The 20,335-nt window shown below is 35.6% G+C and overlaps 1 long non-coding RNA gene across 1 annotated transcript; it reads right to left on the bottom strand.

Annotated features, from left to right (window-relative positions):
• Positions 1-1,414: 1,414 nt before the first annotated feature.
• On the bottom strand, positions 1,415-19,437 carry LOC129049136 (uncharacterized). The gene is made up of 4 exons (XR_008511956.1): positions 19,383-19,437; positions 10,653-10,795; positions 2,019-2,090; positions 1,415-1,559 (listed from the first exon to the last, which is right to left on the bottom strand). It is a non-coding gene; the product is annotated as an uncharacterized LOC129049136 (long non-coding RNA).
• Positions 19,438-20,335: the final 898 nt, after the last annotated feature.

The raw sequence follows: 20,335 nt of genomic DNA, 5'->3' as shown, positions 1-20,335 counted from the left end.
ACAGCTGGAACAATGGACAAAAGTCAGTTTCCTCTAGGGGAAAAAATAGAAAATTGCTTACCAAGAAGATATCAGCATGAATAGATGATAGTTAATGATTTAGCTCACTGATTCTAAGCACTATTTTAGAAGTCTCATTTCTCCACATGCCCTAAAGCATTATCAGAATTCATGTTTTTTCATAAACTACACGTGTGGCTACAGGAAATCCAAAGTAATTTGATGTCCTGCTGTTTCACATTGACTTTTGATATAAATGGGCATATGAAAATTTTATAGCAGTAAAGACAATTTACTGATTCTGCCATACCTGTCTTGGTCAGTATGAGTTTTGGTATTAACATTTTCAGCTTACTTTAAGATATAAGAAGGTCATTGGAAGATATGACAAAAAAGCTAAAAAATCTTATATGATAAGTGATGAGAATCTGACTCCACAGTTCACTCTTTTTAAAGAATCAAATGGCTGGGCACGGTGGTTCATACATATCTGTAATCCCAGTACTTTGGGAGGCTGAGGTGGGAAGATCACTTGAGTTCAGGAGTTCAAGCCTTGGCAACACAGCAAGACCTCATCTCTACTGGGAAAAAAAAAAAAAAAATAGCCAGGAGTGGTGGTGCACACCTGTAGTTCTGGCTACTAGGGAGGCTAAGGCAGGAGGATCACTTGAGCCCAGGAGAACAAGGCTTGAGTGAGTCGTAATTGTGCCACTGAACTCCAGCCAGGGCGACGAGCAAGACCCCATCTCAAAAAAAAAAAAAAAAAAAAAAAAAATTCTATGGCTTCATCTTAGTTTCTCCGCACATACCACCTACCTATTTCCACCACCTGCATCTACTCTCACCTGCTTGACCAATAGACTTGAACACTTATGTAGTCTCCCAACCCTGAAGACAAGAGAAAAACTTGGTGTCTTTGGATTTTGTTTCTTAACATTTATTTAAAAGTAAAAAAATATATGTTACAACATTTATTAGATGCATAATGTTACCAGAGCAACAATAAATACATAAGTTAGAAGTCAATATGCAACCATTATGATGTAGGGGTTGTGGTGATAATAAGGTGATTTATTACTCACAGTGCAGGAACAATAGTGAACATAGCAACATTCTGACTTGAAACCTCTCTTCTGACCCAGGAACAACTAATCTGAGCTGCCGTTCATGATTCAGGTTGGCACCAATCAAATTGGAAGCACATGAATTATACATTATTGTTTCTGAGCCACAGGTGGGTATTCTGTTTCTAGCTGCTCAAATGAGTTGTCTCATTCTTTATTGCTTCCTACTAATATTCTCATCTTCCAGTTTTTTGTTTTTATCTGCTAAAGACCTGAAGAATGAGAACACTACCATTGCATCTCCCAGCCCCAGAGAAGGATGTTCAGTCCCATGTTCTCACCATTTTTTCCTCTTTATTTGACGGCTATAATTTTGTCATTCATGTTTTAAAAAAATTGTGGGTGGATGTTTTGGATTTTTTTAAGATGTACAGTAAATACCAACTTCTTAAATTTTCCCTCGCTGCTTCCAGAGGAGGCTGGTATATTTTTTCTCTGTTCAACAAAGAGAGAAGTATCAAGTTTTAGGTGAGTGTCCAAAGAGTCCACTAATACTTACTGAGTACCTGCTCAATAAATTGCTTCACTCAATAATGAACACCGTGTCTGTACAACTGAAACTGACTCTTGGCTTATTGCAGCTTGGAGCATGCTTTTTTACATTGTTTAGAAATGTTCAGATTAATGTTTTACTCCTTACTTAACTGGTTACACAGCTGGCTTTACTTAGGTGAGTAATGGGATACAAAAGACCCTGAGGTAAAGTTTTGCCCAGGCTCCCTTCAAATCAAGACAGTTTGTGTGTATCCTTGTGGTTCATAATCTGAAAACAAAGCACATTCTATGTGACTGAGATGGGATCCTAGGGGCTGGAAACCACCACTGATTGCCTGTACTGTCCTTCTCCTGTCGTACCATACCCTTTTCTTTTAATAAAGACTTATGTGAGTATACCTTGGGGAGTCGTTTGTCATTGTAATTATCCAATCCTGTGTAATCAAAGCAAAGTCACCCTCTGTAGGATTCCTTTAAGGGAAAGGGGAAAAAAAGAGCATACAGAACAATTTTTCCAATCACTGAGGTTTGAAATAGTCACTTGCCAATAAACACTGGCATACAAAGATTTTATTCACTAAAGAAAGGGTGATAATTATTTGAAGACTACATTTACCTCTCACTTTACTTTTTTGCTATTTGTAATGTGACAACAGTATCACAATATTTCCAATTACATATACACATATGCACACAAAGATATGAATGATTAAAATAGCACATGCGTTAAAATAGTATATATACTATTTTATATATATATGTATATATACACACACACATAAATATATGACCAAATATATAAGACTTATGTTACATAGCAGTTTCTGGGGTCAATGTCCTTCCTAGTTCTGACATTTAAAAGTTGCGGAATTTTAGTCACTTCTTGTTGTCTATCTGTGCCTCAGTTTCCTCATCCATAAAATGTGAATAGCAGTAGTAGCTTATATCAGACCATGCATGGTTCATAAGTGCTCAGTTACTGTTAGCTATTATTATTATCATTATCTTTATGAAAGTCATCAAATGGGCAGAAGTATATTGAAAAAGAATTAGAACTGTTCCCCATGTATTGCAAACTTTGCCAATTAGAAGTAAGATTTAGAACCAAATAACTCTCACTTTTTATTATTTTATTCAACAATTTTAAGTTTATTATTGGAATATTAGTATCACAAAAGTAAGCACATAAATATATTCTTTCAATTGTGAATGTCCTTGTTCCTAGATCTTGTGGAATGCTATTTGAAAAAGCATGTTGTGAACTCTACAGTATTGTACAAAAGTTGGTGTTCCTATTAATTTGAACCTAGTTATTGGTTTCAGTGTAAAATGCTGCTCTTGTTAACAGTTATCTTCTACAGCACATCTTTTGAGTAAAGACATGCAAGTAGTACTGAAACGACTGCAATGTGATAATCACGGAGAGGAGACTGGACTGGTTCAACATCTAGATGTTTCGATTTTTTTGATAAATCAGTCTCCAAGGTTCAGCTCATTCACAGTGTGAGGCTACTTACCTGTTCAAAGTACATCACTTTTGTCCTCTAGTTTTCATATTGGCTTCCTGTCAAGGTCTGCATTGATTTTAAAGTTTTATTGTTGACGTTTAAAGCACTTAATGGCCTGATACCTTCTTATATTAATGATTTGCTTATCTCCATGGGACAAGAATAAATTTTGAGATGTACTTTTGCTAGCTGGGTGTCAGTCTTAAATCTCACCTTGAGATTCAGAGTGCAAAGGCTTACTGTCTTTTGTTCACATTCTTTCTGAAATCAGATAAGACATCATAAAGAAAATAACACAACTTTTCTAAAGGTCAGTGGGACATCATAGAAAAATGATGTATCAAGACCTTTGGTTAATCAAATTAATGTAAGTTTTCAAGTTCTCGAATAAGATTTCTAATGGGCCAAGCAAAATGACTACAGCCTCTAGAAAAGTAACAATACAAATGTTAAATCTATGAAATGCAGAAATTATTAAAATAATACTCTTATTTTGAAAACTTGGAAAATATGCTATGTTCCTGAGTGAAAAAATATTTTGCTTATTCTTCTCTCAAAGTCAATCTCTCAAGGAATTTTTAAAAATTCTTAGATATGTATGATAAATTGCATGGATGGAAAAATGCTGTAATATATTCTAGAATCAATCACAAATAGTCTTTTTGAATTTGGTGTTTAATTTTGAAGACTAGGTTATGCTGTATTTGTGTCAGATTGCTTTGTTTAATGACACATGATTAATGCCAAGCGTAGTCTAGTTTATTTTTTAAGAAAATAACTTTTTTTGTGAGTGTAAAGTATTAAAAGATAATACAGAAAATCAGCTGTTTATGACCTGGTACACTTTATAAAAGGAATTGTAATTCATGATACAGAGAAAACAATTTTGTATACCTTAGTACCATTATCAATCTATCTTATTTCTAAAATAAGTCTTTATTTCTAAAAGCTATCTATCTATCTATCTATCTATCTATCTATCTATCTATCTATCTATCTAATCTCTCTAATCTACCTACCCATCTATCCAACTAATAGTTTTGTATCTCAGTCCATTGCCTTGTCTGTCACTTGCCATATCGGTATTTGATACCTGGTGACTTAGTATAAATCAAATTTTGTGCACATAAAACAAAGTACAAGGAAGTGTTTTTAAAATATTAAGTGCCGAATAAATTACATATTACCATACTTTGTCATTATTTTCTGTTAAAGAGTGTGTTGCAAATGAAAATAACCTGAGTGACTTCTGAAGGTCTCTTTCTCATTCTACCATCTATCCTCCATCCCGTCTATTCCTGTAGCTATGTAACACAATTTCTTCTTGTAGATATGGCCAAAATAAACCTTTCAACTTCTGTGATATGACGAAATGGTGAAAATCAAACAAAATATTTTTTCCAGGACATTTAGATTTAGATATATTGTGGATAAGATTATTTGTTGATAGCTCAAATCAAAACATGAAATGTGAAAGATGAACTGTTTAATTTATTGTTAAAAGGTAAGTTTATTTTCTATCATTATTTTTCTATTAGAGAATTTAGTATTTGGCACCATGAAAGTTAAAGAAGAAAAAGTTAACAAGTTTATTAGAATAAAAGATCCAAACTACATTGGTAATCTAAGGGGAAAAGAAAGCCATGTTTAATTACTTATAAGCAATGCAAAATATGTATTGATCTTCCAAACAAATAATTTGGTGGAGCAAGTCATGAAAATAAACATAAGCACTATTAATCTGTATGTAAGCAATGTAAATCTCAAGCTATACTGGATTGATATGCCTTTGTAATTTGGGGACAGTTACATTTTTTAAAAAATAAAATATTATTTTTTGCCAATCAGTTTTCTTCTCCTGGCATAGGACTTGCTTAGAAACATTGGCAGATGTATTCATTCCTTTTGGTAACTGAGGAAACATTTAATGCATTACTTCTGCTCTGCACTTAATATAACTAGAGGTTTAAACCATGAAAGCTATTCCTATAGGACTGAATTACTCCCAGGGAATATTTTTTAGACATTATGATAAAATCCTGCTAGTAGGTTTGTTTCTTCTGGATTAATGAAAGAACATAAGGGAGCCTAGTTCTTGTTGACCATTTCTTATAACCACAGTACTCTTTAGGTTTCCATGTGTATATTTCAAAGAGCTCAATGATGATTTTCTGGAAGTCATATGTATGACTGTGATGGTTAATACTGAGTATCAATTTGATTGGATTGAAGGATACAAAGTATTGAACCCGAGTGTGTCTGTGAGGGTGTTGCCAAAGGAGACTGACATTTGAGACAGTGGGCTGGGAAGGGCAGATCCACCATTAATCTGGGTGAGCACAATCTAATCAGCTGCCAGCACAGCTAGAATATAAGCAGGCAGAAAAATGTGAAAAGAGAGACTGGCCTAGCATCCCCTGCTGCATGCTTCCTGCCCTCGAACATTGGGCTCCAAGTTCTTCGGTTTTGGAACTTGGACTGGCTCTCCTTGCTCCTCAGCCTGCAGACAGCCTATTGTGGGACTTTGTGATCATGTGAGTTAATACTTAATAAGCTCCCCATTTTATATACATATATATATATACTTACATAAAATATATATTATATACATATATATATGTATATAAAATATATAGTAGTTCTATCCCTCTAGAGAACCCTGACTCATACAGATTTTGGTACCAGGAGTGGTTCTAGAGGAACAGAATATTAAGGATGGAATTCTTTCGTTGGTTTTGGGGTTTCTGGAGTTGGCTCTTTAATATGATTAGACTGAAAAATTCTAAGAACTCTACTTCTAATACTATGGAGAACACTGATAGTCCTTGGCTTGAACTGTTTAGAGAGTTACGCAAAATAAATGCATTTGACACTCCCGACTCATCGTTCATGAGAGGCAAGGAGTTTAGTGACTCTACAAAATACCTTTTACTATATATGAAGAACCAAGAAACATAATGAAGCTGGTTGTTTGCTCCTAAGTTTAGTGGACAAAGTGATGAAAGAAAATGATGAACTCAGGGATTCTATCTCCCAGCTTCAGAAGCAGATACTGAGCCTGAAGTCTGCTGAGATTGCCCTGAGTGAGTCTTATCTCCTGTAGAGAAAGAGCTGAAATTATGGAAAAACAGAAACAAGCTGTTATCATGCGAGTGGCTGACCTGCAACGAAAGGTGCATGCACAGCCTCATCAGGTGTCTACTGTTAAAGTGAGGGCATTGATTAGAAAAGAATGGGACCCTGCAACTTGGAATGGTGATAGGTGGGAGGACCCTGATGAAGCTGGAAATACTGAATTTGTAAAGTCCAATGAACCTTTTTTTGCCAGAAGAAACAGTTTCCCCACCCCCAGAAATGCCAATATCCCCTCTCCCAACCCATGCTGCCATCAGCCTTTCCACCTTTGTCTGAGGAGAAAACCCTGTGCTGCCTGAGGCAACAGTGATGGCCTCCCCTGAGACATTTGCCAGGCAAGATAATGTTGATTCTCCTCAGGAGCCACCCCCAACACCCCTGTTTGCTTCTAGACCTATAACTAGACTAAAGTCTCAGCAGGCCCCTAGAGGAGAGGTTGAGAGTGTGACCCATGAGGAGGTACACTACACTAGAAAAGAGCTGCTTGATTTTCTAATTTCTATAAACCAAAAACTGAAGAACAGGCATGGGAATGGATATTAAGGGTGTGGGATAATGGTGGAAGGAACATAGAGTTGGATCTGGCTGAATTTATTGATTTGGGCCCACTAAGTAGGGATTCTGCATTTAATGTTGCAACTACGGGATTTAAAAGAAAGTTTCTGATAGTTTATTTGCATGGTTAGCTGAAATATGGGTTAAAAGATGGCCCACTGTGAGCAAGCTGGAAATGCCTGATCTCCCTTGGTTTAATGTAAAGGAAGAGATCCAAAGGCTTAGGGAGATTGGGATGGTGGAGTGGATCAGTCATTTTAGACCTACTTATCCCAGCTGGGAGGATCCAGAAAATATACCCTTGACTAATGCCTTGTGAAATAGATTTGTGAAGTCAGCACCGCATCTTTGAAGAACCCTGTAATTGCTCTTCTCCGTATGTCAGATCTAACAGTGGGAACTGCAGTCACTCAACTACAAAGCTTAAATACAATGGGAATAATTGAATCCTGAGGTGGCAGAGGCCAAGTGGCAGCACTCAACTATCAAACGCAAGGTAGGCATAGCTACCGTAATGAACAGCAGAGGCAAAGTGGCAATCAGAATAGTCTGACTCATGTAGAGCTGTGGCATTGGCTAATTAATCACAGCGTTCCTAGAAGTGAAATTGATAGGGAGCCTACTGCATTCCTACTTAATTAATATAAGCAGAAAACTGCTAGGTCAAATTTCTAAGTCAAATGGACAAAAGACTAAATTGAATTATAAAAACAGAGAATCACTGCCCCTCAATCAATTTCCAGTTTACAGACTGATAACCCCTTGAATAAAGGGGAGGCTGGGTCCCCTTAGGAAGGACCCCACTACATTACTGACAATTTATGCAGTAAATCTTTCTCCCATCCTTCCCCAAGGAGACCGCTGGGCTTTTACCAGAGTAACTGTGCATTGAGGAAAGGGAAATTATCTGACTTTTCAGTGACTACTGGACACTGGCTCTGAGCCGACGTTGACTCCAGGGGATCCAAAACGTCACTGTGGTCCCCCAGTTAAAGTCGGGGCTTTTGGAGATCAAGTGATTAATGGAGTTTTAGCTCAGGTCTGACTTAAAGTGGGTCCAGTGGGTCCCCAGACTTATCCTGGGGTCATTTCTCCAGTGCCAGAATGCATAATTGGCATAGACATACTTAGCAGTTAGCAGAATGCCCACATTGGCTCCCTGACTGGTAGGGTTATTGACCTGGACTATCAAGATGAAATCATTCTACTACTCTGTACTACTACTTCAATGGAGGAAAGGAAGAGTATGCATGGAATACAGGAGACCCATTAGGGTGTCTCTTACTATTACCACGCCCTGTGATTAAGGTCAATGGGAATGTATAACAACCCAATCCAGACAGGACTACAAATGACCCAGACCGTTCACAAATGAAGCTTTGAGTCACTCCACTAGGAAAAAAAAAAGTGACCTCCTGACGTTGTTTCTGAAGGCAAAGGGAATACAGAATGGGTAGCAGAAGAAGGTAGTCTTCAATACCAGTGATGATCATGTAATCAGATGCAGAAACGAGGACTGCAATTGTCATGAGTATTTCCTCCTTCTTTTGTTAAAAACATATTGTGCATGTATACACTTGTACTAAAAAAAATCTTATTTTATTTCCTTTCTCCTTTATCATGTGACATAAGATTTATTGACTTCACATCAGCATTTAAGTATTGTTAACTTTATGTAATAGTATTTGGGTTGGGATTGGTGTGTTTCTGGTGGTACAAAGGATAGTTACATTATGTTAGGCATAATTATGACCTTATTATTGTTCTCATTTGAAAATTATGTATGATCTCAGGAGATGTTTATGTGCTCAAGTTGACAAGGGGTGGGCTTGTGATGAGTGTCAACTTGATTGCATTGAAGGATACAAAGTATTGATCCTGGGTGTGTCTGTGAGAGTGTTGCCAAAGGAGATTAACATTTGAGTCAGTGAACTGGGAAAGGCAGATTCACCCTTAGTCTGGGTGGGCACAATCTAATTAGCTGCCAGCGAGCCTAGAATATAAGCAGGCAGAAAAATGTGGAAAGAGAGCTTGGCCTAGCCTGCCAGCCTACATCTTTCTCCAGTGCTGCATGCTTCCTGCCCTTGAACGCTGGACTCCAGGTTCTTCAGTTTTGGAACTCGGGCTGGCTTTCCTTGCTCCTCAGCTTGCAGACGGCCTATTGTGATCATGTGATCATATGAGTTAATACTTAATAAATATAAATAAATATATAGATATTTATAAATATATATATTCCATATATATAATAAATATATATATTCCATTAGTTCTGTCCCTCTAGAGAATCCTGACTAATACAATGACTATTGTATTAAAATAGCTTTATTGAGGCTGTAATTGACATGCAATAAATTGCACATACTTAAAGTGTATAGTTCAATATTTTGATAGATGTATACATTCATAAAATTATTAGCAAAGTCAGAAAAATGAGAATATTAACTACACTCAAAAGTTTAGATCTCTTGGGCCTCTTTATAGTCTCTCCTTACTGCTCCCTTTCTTCTTCCCCAAGCAAACACTGATCCGATTTCTGCCACTATAAATTAGTTTGAATTTTCTAGAATTTTGCAGACCTGGAATCTGGCTTCATTCCCTCATCGTAATTATTTTCAGATCTACCCGTTTCTTCGTGAGTGACAATGACTCATTACTTTTTATTGCAGAAAGTATTCCATTTTATGGATACACTGCAATTTATTTATTTATTCACCTGTTGATGACATTTGGGTTCCTTCCAGTTTGGGTCTATTAAGAAATAAATGGTATCAGCATCTGTGTATAGTTCTTTGTATGGAAATGCTGCTATTTCTCTTGGGTAAATATCTAGGAGTGTAATAGCTATGACATATGGTCTGTACATGTTTGAACTTTTTATGAAAGCTTTTATATTTATTGAATTTTGTTTTATGGCATAGAATATGGTCTTATTTGGTAATTGTTCTTAATGCACTTCCAGCAAATGTATATTTTACTTTTTCTTGGGTGCAGCATTCAGTAATTATCAAGAAGATAAAGTTGGTTGAGAATACTTTTAAAGTCTCCTATATTCTTACTGATTTCTATGACTACTTATATGAGTTGTTGAGAGAGGAGTGTTGATGTCTTCTACTATAATTATGGATATGCCTATTTTTCTTTACAGATTTCTCAGTTTTTGTTTCATGCATTTTATTAGATGTATACATGTTTAGAATGGTTATATTCTCTGGATGAATTGACCCACATATCATTTTAAAATACTGCTTGTCTGATGTTAATATAGATGCTCCTGATTTCTTTTGATTAATGTTAGTATGGTGTATATTTTCTATTTTTTTAACCTTTAATCTAGTTGTGTCTTTATAAAGTGGACATCTTATAGAAACTACTTAGATGGCTCTTGACTTTTAAAATCCATTCTGACAATATCTGTTAATTAGTGTGTTTAGACCATTTAAATTTAATGTGATTATTGATAATATAGAGTTAAAATCTGATATATTGCTATTTTCTATTTATATTATATTTTGTTAAATCCATTTTTCTTCTTTTTCTGTTGTGTTTTGAATTGAGTATTATTTATAAATTCATTTTATATCCTTCTTTGGCTTACTAGTGCTTTCAGTAGTTGCTTCAGTGTTATTGTATATATCTTGACCTTATCACACCCTACGTTTAAGATATACAGTTCACCATAAATACAATGACCTTCAAAATTATGTTTTCATTCTTCCCCCTCTGACATTTGTGTTATAGTTGCCATACATTTTATTTCCATATATGTTGTATTATTTTTGCTTTATATATTTTTAAGAGATGTGAATAATAACAAAAAATCTTTTATATTTACCCATATAGTTATCATTTCTCATGTTCTTTTGTGACCATCCAGCTTTTCAATTGCATCATTTTCCTTCTGCCTGAAGGGATTCCTTTAACATTTTTTGTACTACAGATGAAGTTTGATTTTCATCTCTATTTTTAGATGTTCACCTGAGGGGGTGGGGGTAAGGGGAGGGAGAACATTAGGACAAATACCTAATGCATGCGGGGCTTAAAACCTAGATGACGGGTTGATAGGTGCAGCAAACCACCATGGCAAATGTATACTTATGTAACAAATCTGCATGTTCTGCACATGTATCCCAGAACTTAAAACAAAAAAAAATTTAAAAAAAAACAAAACAAAACACTGTTCCTAAAAGAACTTGACCATAGGTTCTGACTAAAAGCTCAAAATTCAATTCAACATTAATTACGCTCTATGAAATTTCCAATGTCAGGCAGAGTTTGGGCTCATTAACTAGGACAATTCTACAAAAAGCAATATTGCTCTGGTGTGATGGTTAATTCTGCAGACAGCATGGACTTCATACATATCCATTATCAGTGCCTTGAAAACCAAACAACTTTAAAAGTTAGCAGCAGTTTCTGCACGTACAAAAATACATACTTATTACAGAACACATGATAGTAAAATTTGTCAAAATATATTATACAAACAAAGCATTTTTGATAGGGCATCAGTCTAATAATATATTATAGATTGATGGAGTATAATAAAATAGTATAGTCTGTCTTCAAATTATACAATATAATACTTCACAGCAATATTAACAAACTCTTCACATTAAGCACTATAGGAGTATCTAAGGGAATACAGAGAGTAGGAACGATTATAAGCAACCTTAGCAACTATTTTCTTCTATGCTTCAAATTTGGTGGTTGATTTTTTACCTGCCAATATGAAAGACAAAGGCTAAAACTATTATTTAAAAAAAGTTCACCTATGGTTTCCAGTTATAAGAGATGATTTATTGTCCTTTTCCATTAATTTTATTATCAGAGTCATTTATAGGTCTAATTTCATGAATTCATCTTTGTCTTCATAATAAGTCACACTTTCTTGCTTCTTTGCATATCTGCTACTTTTTAAATTGGAAGCCAGATGTTGTAAATTTCTCCTTATTGTGTAAAGGTAGTCCCTATAAATAATATTTGAGCTTATTTTTGGGGATAAGCTATCTGGAAGAGTTTAATCCTTTCATTTCTCACTTTTTTCTTTTTTTTCTTTGAGATAGGGTCTCCCTCTTTTGTCCAGGCTGCAGCACAGTGGCAGGATCTTGGCTCACTGCAGCCTAGACCTCCCAGCTCACGTGCCCTTCCCTCCTCTACATTCAGTGAAGCTGGGACCACAGGTGCATGCCACTACTCTCGGCTTTTTACTATTTTTATTTTAAGTTTTATAGAGACAGAATCTCTCCACATTGCCCAGACTGGTCTCAAATTCCTGGGGTCAAGCAATCCTCATGCCTCAGCCTCCCAGGGTGTTAGGATTACAGGTGTAAGGCACTGCACCAGGCCCAGTTCTCACTTTTAAACTTTGTTAGGCAAGGCAAGAATAATATTTAATGTAAAACTAATTTTTCCCACTATTGAGGGAAAACCCTTCTGAATACTTTCCCTAATATTCCATAATTATAAGGTTTGCCATTTTGGCTAGAGCTTTTCTACTATATCCTATGGGATATCCAGGGGCTGTTCTCTCAAATCCTTTCTGGTCATCCTTTTACCAGCCTCAGTAGATTATTCACACACATGCAATGATTAATACACAGCTAAGTCTTGAGGGGCACCTCTGCAGATGGCTATATTCTCAGTCTCTCTCTCTCTCTCTCTCTCTCTCTCTCTCCGCCCGCTTTTTCTCTTCTCTTCTCTCTGGCACCCTTCTCTGTTTATTCCAGCTTTCTTGATCTTCCTGAGCTTACAGCTGTATCTCCACTACTTAGAATGACTGCATTTCTCTGCATAAGTTCTTTCCTGAAATGAAGCCTCAAATCTCTCCTTAGACAATAATATGGGGGCAATCATAGGGCCCACCTCTATTGTTTCCTGACTCTCAGGCATCATTATCTTTTGTTAATTGATGTCTAATGCTACTGTGTTGAAACCATTGTCTCATGTACTTTGTTCTTTTCATTTTTCTCAGGAGGCAGGATGAAGATAGTCCCTGTTAACCACCTTGTTTGGAAGCAAAATTCCATCTATTTTTATGTGGTATTATTGTGATCAAAAGATAATAAACATATGATTCCAAACTTGACTTCAGCACACATTTTAAAAACTACTGACAGAAGCTATACAATGTTGACAATGGCTACTTTAGAATTATGGAATTACAAATTATTTTTACTTTTTATTTACTTCAAAAATGTGTTTAATGAACTTATTTCATTTTTAAAACATGTATCAAATAACCTTATTCAGATTCTTTGGAACAGTAAAAGGTGAAGGTCGGGGTTCATAAAAGGTGCAGTAGATTTATGAAAGATAGATTACATATTTTCTCAACATTATGAGAATATTTGCAATTGTAACCATACATTCAATTTGATTGATTATTTATTGAAGTATTTGCTATGTTTAGGAGACTTTCATGTGAGTGTGTTGTGGATATGAAGAATAATATAATATTGTAATGTCCCTAACTCTAAAAGACTTAAAATATAGTAGGTATTATAGCTTGTTTTTCCCTAAAATAGACCCTGGGAAAAGAATTTAAATTTAAGTAGTTGGAGGAAGTTAATGTATGTTCAGTAGTGGTGTGAGATAGTGAGACAGGGAAGGGAAGGAAGCCATCTTCCTTCCTGATAAGATGTAAAAAAACATCTTATCAAGCTAGTCTATCATTGGGGCAATTGCAGGACTGTCTGGGAAAAGGCGAGTAGCATCGTTCTTAGAGCTGTCCCACCTGAAAGATGACAGATGACTGATTTTAGATTGTTGTAGCTTGAGGGTTGCTCCAAGTGTATTAATCCCTGGCACTTCAGGTCTGTGGTTAGGGGTTTAAAATTGTCTTTTATGGCTTCTAAGAAAGCTCTGGGGCAACATCATGCAGATAATGGCAATTGAATGTCATCTAGAGCATAATGAAGTATGAAATTTGGAGAAAAAATAATGTCTGCAGGAAGACAGTACAAAGGTGACAATATTTTTAGCCACAGTAGACTATAACATTATACAAAGAGAGACATTTTTTTCTGTGTGGTATAGCAAAAACACACACATACATAATAAATTTTTAAATATGAGTGTGTGAGGAAGCACATAAACTAAGTGTATCATATATCTTTCAGAATCTTTTCTTTTTCAAACCTGAATCAGGACTTTTAAACATAAAGCCAAGAATTTCTGGCATTTGTTCTCTAGCTTTTTTGTACTGGGCTAAATGTGGTGAAGTAAGAGTGAGTGGCTGTACAAATAAAGAAAGCTCAAAGTTAGTGAAAATAACCATGTAAAATCTTTACATTTTTCTTACTCAATAAAAAAAAATTTAAGCTTGAAAACACAAAGGCTGCTTACCTAAACTGCTAACTTATTCAGAGTCCCCCATGGAACAATTTAAAGGTTTTGGCCATAAAACATGAATTCACTCAAAAATTCTTTTATTTTCCTTAGAGAAGATCTTAGTGGCTAATAAAGTAGATGCTTCCCAAAATCGACAAAAAGTTCATAACTCATAATTCCACATAACTTAGAAATTTAAAAAATACTGAATTTACCCCTGGATTGTATAATTCGGAAACATACTCAATAAAAAACACACAATTTTTTTATATGAAACTCCAGGGCAAAACCATGCACCAAGTGAGAATTCATGAAATCCTAATTGAAGATGAAGTAGCTGCCATCTGCCAACATAAATAAGTAAAACAAAAATTATTTAAGGACTTTTATTAAAAGAGTAAAAGGATACTAGAACAATGCATTTTATTTTTATCTTCATTGAGTTATAACAGACAAAGATAGTATATATTCAAGGTGTACAAGTGATGCTTTGATACAACTCTACAATGTAAAATGATTACCACAGGAAAGCTAATTAACCATCTCACATAGTTGGCTTTGCTGTTGGTGGTGTTGTGAAAATACTTAAGATCTACTCTTAGCAAATTTCAAGTATATGACACATGATTATTACTATAGTGACCATGCTGTACCCTAGATCTCCAGAACTTATTCACTTTATAGCTGCAAGTTTGTACCCTATGACCAACATCTCCCCCTTTTCCTCACCTAGTGGTACATGGTAACCTCACCTCTACCCTTTATTTCTATGAGTTCCATGTTTTACACTCCATATATACATGAGATCACGTATATTTGTCTTTCTGTGTCTGTTTTATTTCACTTAGCATGCTATCTTTTAGGTTCATCCGTGTCATTGCAAATGGTAGATTTCCCTCTTTTTTAAGGTTGAATATGATTCCTTTGTGTGTATGTATACTTGCATGTGTGAGTGTGTGTAACACAAACATGATTTTTTTTAAAAAAACTTTTTGTTTCAGGTGTACATGTGCAGATTTGTAATATGGGTAAGTTGCATGCAATGGGGGTTTGGTGTACAGATTATTTTGTCACTAGGTAATAAGCATGGTACCCAATAGGTAGCTTCTCTATAGTCATCCTCTTCCCACCCTCCACCCTCAAGTAGGCCTTCGTGTCTATTGTTCCCTTCTTTGTGTTCATGTGTACTCAATTTTAGCTCCCAATTATAAGTAAGAATTTGCAGTATTTGGTTTTCTGTTCTTGCGTTAGGATAGCGGTCTCCATCTTCATCCATGTCACTGCAAAGGACAGGATCTTGTTCTTTTTTATGGCTATGTAGTATTCCATGGTGTATATGTCACATGTTTTCTTTATCCCATCTATCATAGCTAGGTTGATTTCACGTCTTTTCTATTGTGAATAGTGCTACAGTGAACATATGCGTGTGTGTGTCTTTATGGTAGAATGATTTATATTCCTTTGGGTATATGTCCAATAGTGGGATTGCTGGGTTGAACAGTAGTTCTGTTTTAAGTTGAGAAATCACCAAACTGCTTCCCACAATGGCTGAACTAATTTACATTCCCACCAACAGTGTACAATCATTCCCTTTTCTCTGCAATCTCACCAGGATCTGTTCTTTTTTACTTTTTAATAGTAGCCATTCTGATTGGTGTGAGAGGGTGTCTCACTGTGGTTTGATTTGTATTTCTCTAATGATTAGTGATGTTGAGCATTATTTCATATGCTTGTCAGTCATGTGTATGTCTTCTTTTGAACAGTGTCTGTTCATATATGTGATATTTCCTGTATTTATTTATTCATTGATGGACAGTGAGATTGTTTTCGTACTTTGTTTTGTTTTTCATTTTCAATTTTTATGGGCACATAGTAGTTGTACATATGTATGGGATATATGAGATATTTTGATATAGGCATACAATGCATAATAATCACATCATGGTAAATAGGGTATCCATCACCTCAAGCTTTTGTCATTTTTTTGTGTATTACAAAAATTCCAGCTAGAATCTTTTAGTTATTTTTAGCTATACAGTAAATTATTGTTAACTATAATCACCCTGTTGTGCTATCAAATACTAGATCTTATTCATTCTATCTAACTCATATTTTTGTACTCAGTAACCACTCCCACTTTCCCCCCACCTGTAATACTCCTCCCAGCCTCTGGTAACCATCTTTCAACTCTCTGTCTTCATGAGTTCAATTATTAACTCCCACAAATGAGTGAGAACCTGTGAAGTTTGACTTTCTCTATATGGGTTATTTCAATTAACATAATGTCCTCCATTTCCATCCATGTTGTTGCAAATGAATGGATCTCATTCTTTTTTATGGCTGAATAATACTCCCTTGTGTATATATACCACAGTTTCCTTGTCCATTCATGTGTTGACGGACACTTAAGTTGATTCCAAATCTTGGCTTTTGTGAATAGTACTACAATAAATACGGGAGTGCAGATATCTCTTTGGCATACTGATTTCCTGTCTTTTGGGTGTATATCCAGCAGTAGGATTTGCTGGATCATATTGTAGTTCTATTTTTAGTTTTTTGAGGAACCTCCATACTGTTCTCCATAGTAGATGTACTAATTTATACTCCCACCAACAGTGTATGAGAGTTCCCTTTTCTCTACATCCTTGCCAGCATTCATTATTGCCTGTCTTTTGGATAAAAGCCATTTTAACTGGGGAGAGCATCATGCTATTTTGGTTACAGTAACTCTAGTATAATATGAAGTCAGGTAATATGATTCCTCCAGTTTTGTTCTTTTTGCTCAGAGTGGCTTTGGCTACTCTGGGTGTTTTGTGGTTTCATATAAATTTTAGGATTGTTTTTATTTTTCTGAAGAATCTCATTGGTATTTTGATAGGAATTGCATTGAATCTGTAAATTGTCTTGGGTAATATGGACATTTCAACAATATTGATTATTCCAGTCCATGAACATGGAATATCTTTTTGTTTTTTTGTGTCCTCTTCGATTACTTGCATCAGTGTTTTATAGTTTTTGTTGTGGAAATCTTTCACCTCTTTGATTAAGTTTATTCTTAGATGTTGTATTTTAATTTATACCTATCGTAAATGGGATTCCTTGTTTTCTTATTGTGGCTATTGTGAATAATGCTGCAATAAATGTGAAAGTGCAGGTATCTCTGAGATTATTTTATTTTCTTAGTATATATATGCAAAGGTATGATTACTGAATCATATAGGAGTTCTGTTTTTTTTTTTTTTTGAAGTATCTCCATACTGTTTTCCATGACAGTTGTACCAATTTGCTTTCCTATCAGCAATGTATAAGGGTTCCTTTTTTTCTCCACACTTATCTTTTGACATCTTGATAGTAGTCATCCTAACTGTTGTGAGGTGATATGTCATTATGGTTTTGATTTGCATTTTTGTAATACCTGGTGATGTAGAGCAACAACTTTTTCATTTGCTATTGTTGTTTTGAATAACCAAATTGTCTCCTTTCTGTAGATAAGTTTGGAACCTACTGTGACATTGATGAATAACGTAAATTATAATTATTTGTTGATTTCTCCTTTTTCATCACTGACAATCCTCTATGTTTCCTAAAATCTATTCTATGCAGAGTATTTATTTATTTATTTTTTAGAAACAGAGTCTCGTTATGTCACCCAGGTTGGAGTGCAGTGATGCAATCATGGCTCACTGCAGCTTTGACCTCCCAGCCTCAAGGGATCTGCTGCCCCATCCTCCTGAGTCACTGGGATCACAGGCAAGCACCACCATGACCAGCTATCTATTATTTTTTAGGACAGTGTCTCCCTACATTGCTCAGGCTGGTCTTGAACTCCTGGCCTCAACAATCTCCTTGCCTTAGCCTCTGGAAATGCTAAGATTACAGGTGTGAGCCACTGCACCAGGCCTACACACAGCATTTACATTAGTCTTTTCATATGCAAATATATCACATTATTACCTAACTTTAAATCCTCCAACTCCTTCTTGTTTCCTAGAATAATACACCCATAACTTGGATATTGTAGGTTCAGTTCTAGCTAACTTCAGTAAAGTGAATGCTGCACTAAAGCAAATTACACAAATTTTGTGGTTTCTCAGTATATATAAAAATTATGTTCACATTATAGTGCAGTCTATTAAGTGTGCAGTAGCATTGTGTCAAAAAAGTACATACCTTAATTAAAAATATTTTATTATTGAAAAAGGCTAATACAGAGACTTGAAGTGAGGACATACTGTTGGAAAAATGGTGCCAATAGTCTTGCTTGTTGTAGGGTTGCCACAAACCAAGTTGTGAAAAAATAATGTGCAAAGTGCAATAAAATGAAGCAAAGTAAAATGAGGTATGTCTGTAATAATATTCTATACATCAAAAAATAAAATAGTGATTTGCAAAACTATGTATTCAATACTCAGTTACTCCTTCAAATGTCATTTCTGCCCCACTCCTCCTCCCACTCTCACCCACGCTCACTATTATTAAATAGTGTTACCAGCCTTCTTTCTTTACTTTTGAAGATGTTAAATCCCTGTTTCAGACTCTTTGCTCCTGCTTTCTCATATACTGAATTATTCTTTTTTTCTTCCCCTAGTCTGACCCCTTCTCAGCATTTACACTTATACGAAAACCTTCTTTTTCTACAAATAATCCTATTTAAAGTGTATGTCTAGAATACATTTATATAACATCTTTCTTCCTAACTTAGGGAAAATAACACTATGTTATCTAATTTTTTATTAGTTTATGTGTTGTTTGTTTCATATTAGTTTATATGTGACTGATTTTTCTAAAGTCTATTTACTAAAATATAAACTACATGAAGGGAAAAATTTGTCTTGTTTACATAACAGCTTCTGCCACATAATAGAACCCAATAAATAATCATTCAGGATAAATTAATAAATGAAGAAAAGTGTTTTGAATGACTGAAAATAAAAGTACTAAAACCTCCCAAGAGAATGTAAGATATTAGATTTAAACTTAGTATCAAGGCCAGGCGCATTGTCTCATGCTTGTAATCTCAACACTTTAGGAGGCTGAGACAGGAGGATCAATTGAGCTTAGGAGTTGGAGATCAGCTCGGGCAACTTAGTGAGACCTCATCTCTACACACACACACACACACACACACACACAGACATACACACACACACACACAGACATACACACACACACAGACATACACACACACACACACACACACACACAGAAATTAGCCAGGTGTGGTGGCATGTACCTGCAGATCCAGCTAATTGGGAGGCTGCAGAAGGATGATTGCTTGAGCCTGGGAGTTGGAGAGGGCAGTGAGCTGTGATTGTGACACCACTCCAGCCTGGGCAACAGAACAAGACCCCTATCTTAAAAACAACAATAACAACAAACAAGTAAACTTGGGTGCATAGATGTATTCATTTAAATTATGCGTATTAAATTTTTTAATAAAGAAGATTTCAATCAACTAGTTTTGACAGACATTTCCTTCATCAGAAGTACACAAGATTATTTTTTAAAAATTAAGTATGACTTTAAAAAAGCTATTTTGGACCAGGCACTGTGGCTTATTCCTGTAATCCCAACACTTTGGGAGGCCAAGGTGGGTGGATCACCTGAGGTCAGGATCTAGAGATCAGCCTGGCCAACATGGTGAAACCCTGTCTTTACTAAAAAAAAAAAAAAAAATTAGCCAGGCGTGGTGGTGGGTGCCTGTAATCCCAGCTGCTGGGGAGGCCGAGGCAGTAGATGTGCTTGAACCTGGGAGGCAGAGGTTGCGATGAGCCAAGATTGCGCCATTGCACTCCAGCCTGGGCAACAGGAGCAAAACTACGTCTCAAAAAAAAAAAAAAAGCTATTTTGAATTGGAGTGTACACTTTATGAAGCAAAACACACACATTTAAAGAGACTTGTTTAATAATTTATATATGCATGCAACCCACATGCAACCCAAACAGATATAAATAAAAAACGTTTTCATCCCTTGGCTAGAAAGTTGCCTTATCTGCCTGGACTGACAATATAACCCTCTCCATAACTACTATTCTTAACTTCTTGTGCCATGGGTTAATTTGTCCATTCCTAAACCTTATTTCAGTTGAACAGTATGTATTCATTTATGTCTACTTTCTTTTGCTCAATATACTGTTTATGATGTTTATTCATTTTGTTGAGTATATCACAAGCTCATTTTTTAT

Source organism: Pongo abelii, chromosome 10, assembly GCF_028885655.2.
Source record: "Pongo abelii isolate AG06213 chromosome 10, NHGRI_mPonAbe1-v2.0_pri, whole genome shotgun sequence".
NCBI classification, from domain to species: Eukaryota; Metazoa; Chordata; class Mammalia; order Primates; family Hominidae; genus Pongo; species Pongo abelii.
Note: the sequence above shows the minus strand (reverse complement) of the source record. Positions and strands in the feature narration are given on the sequence as shown.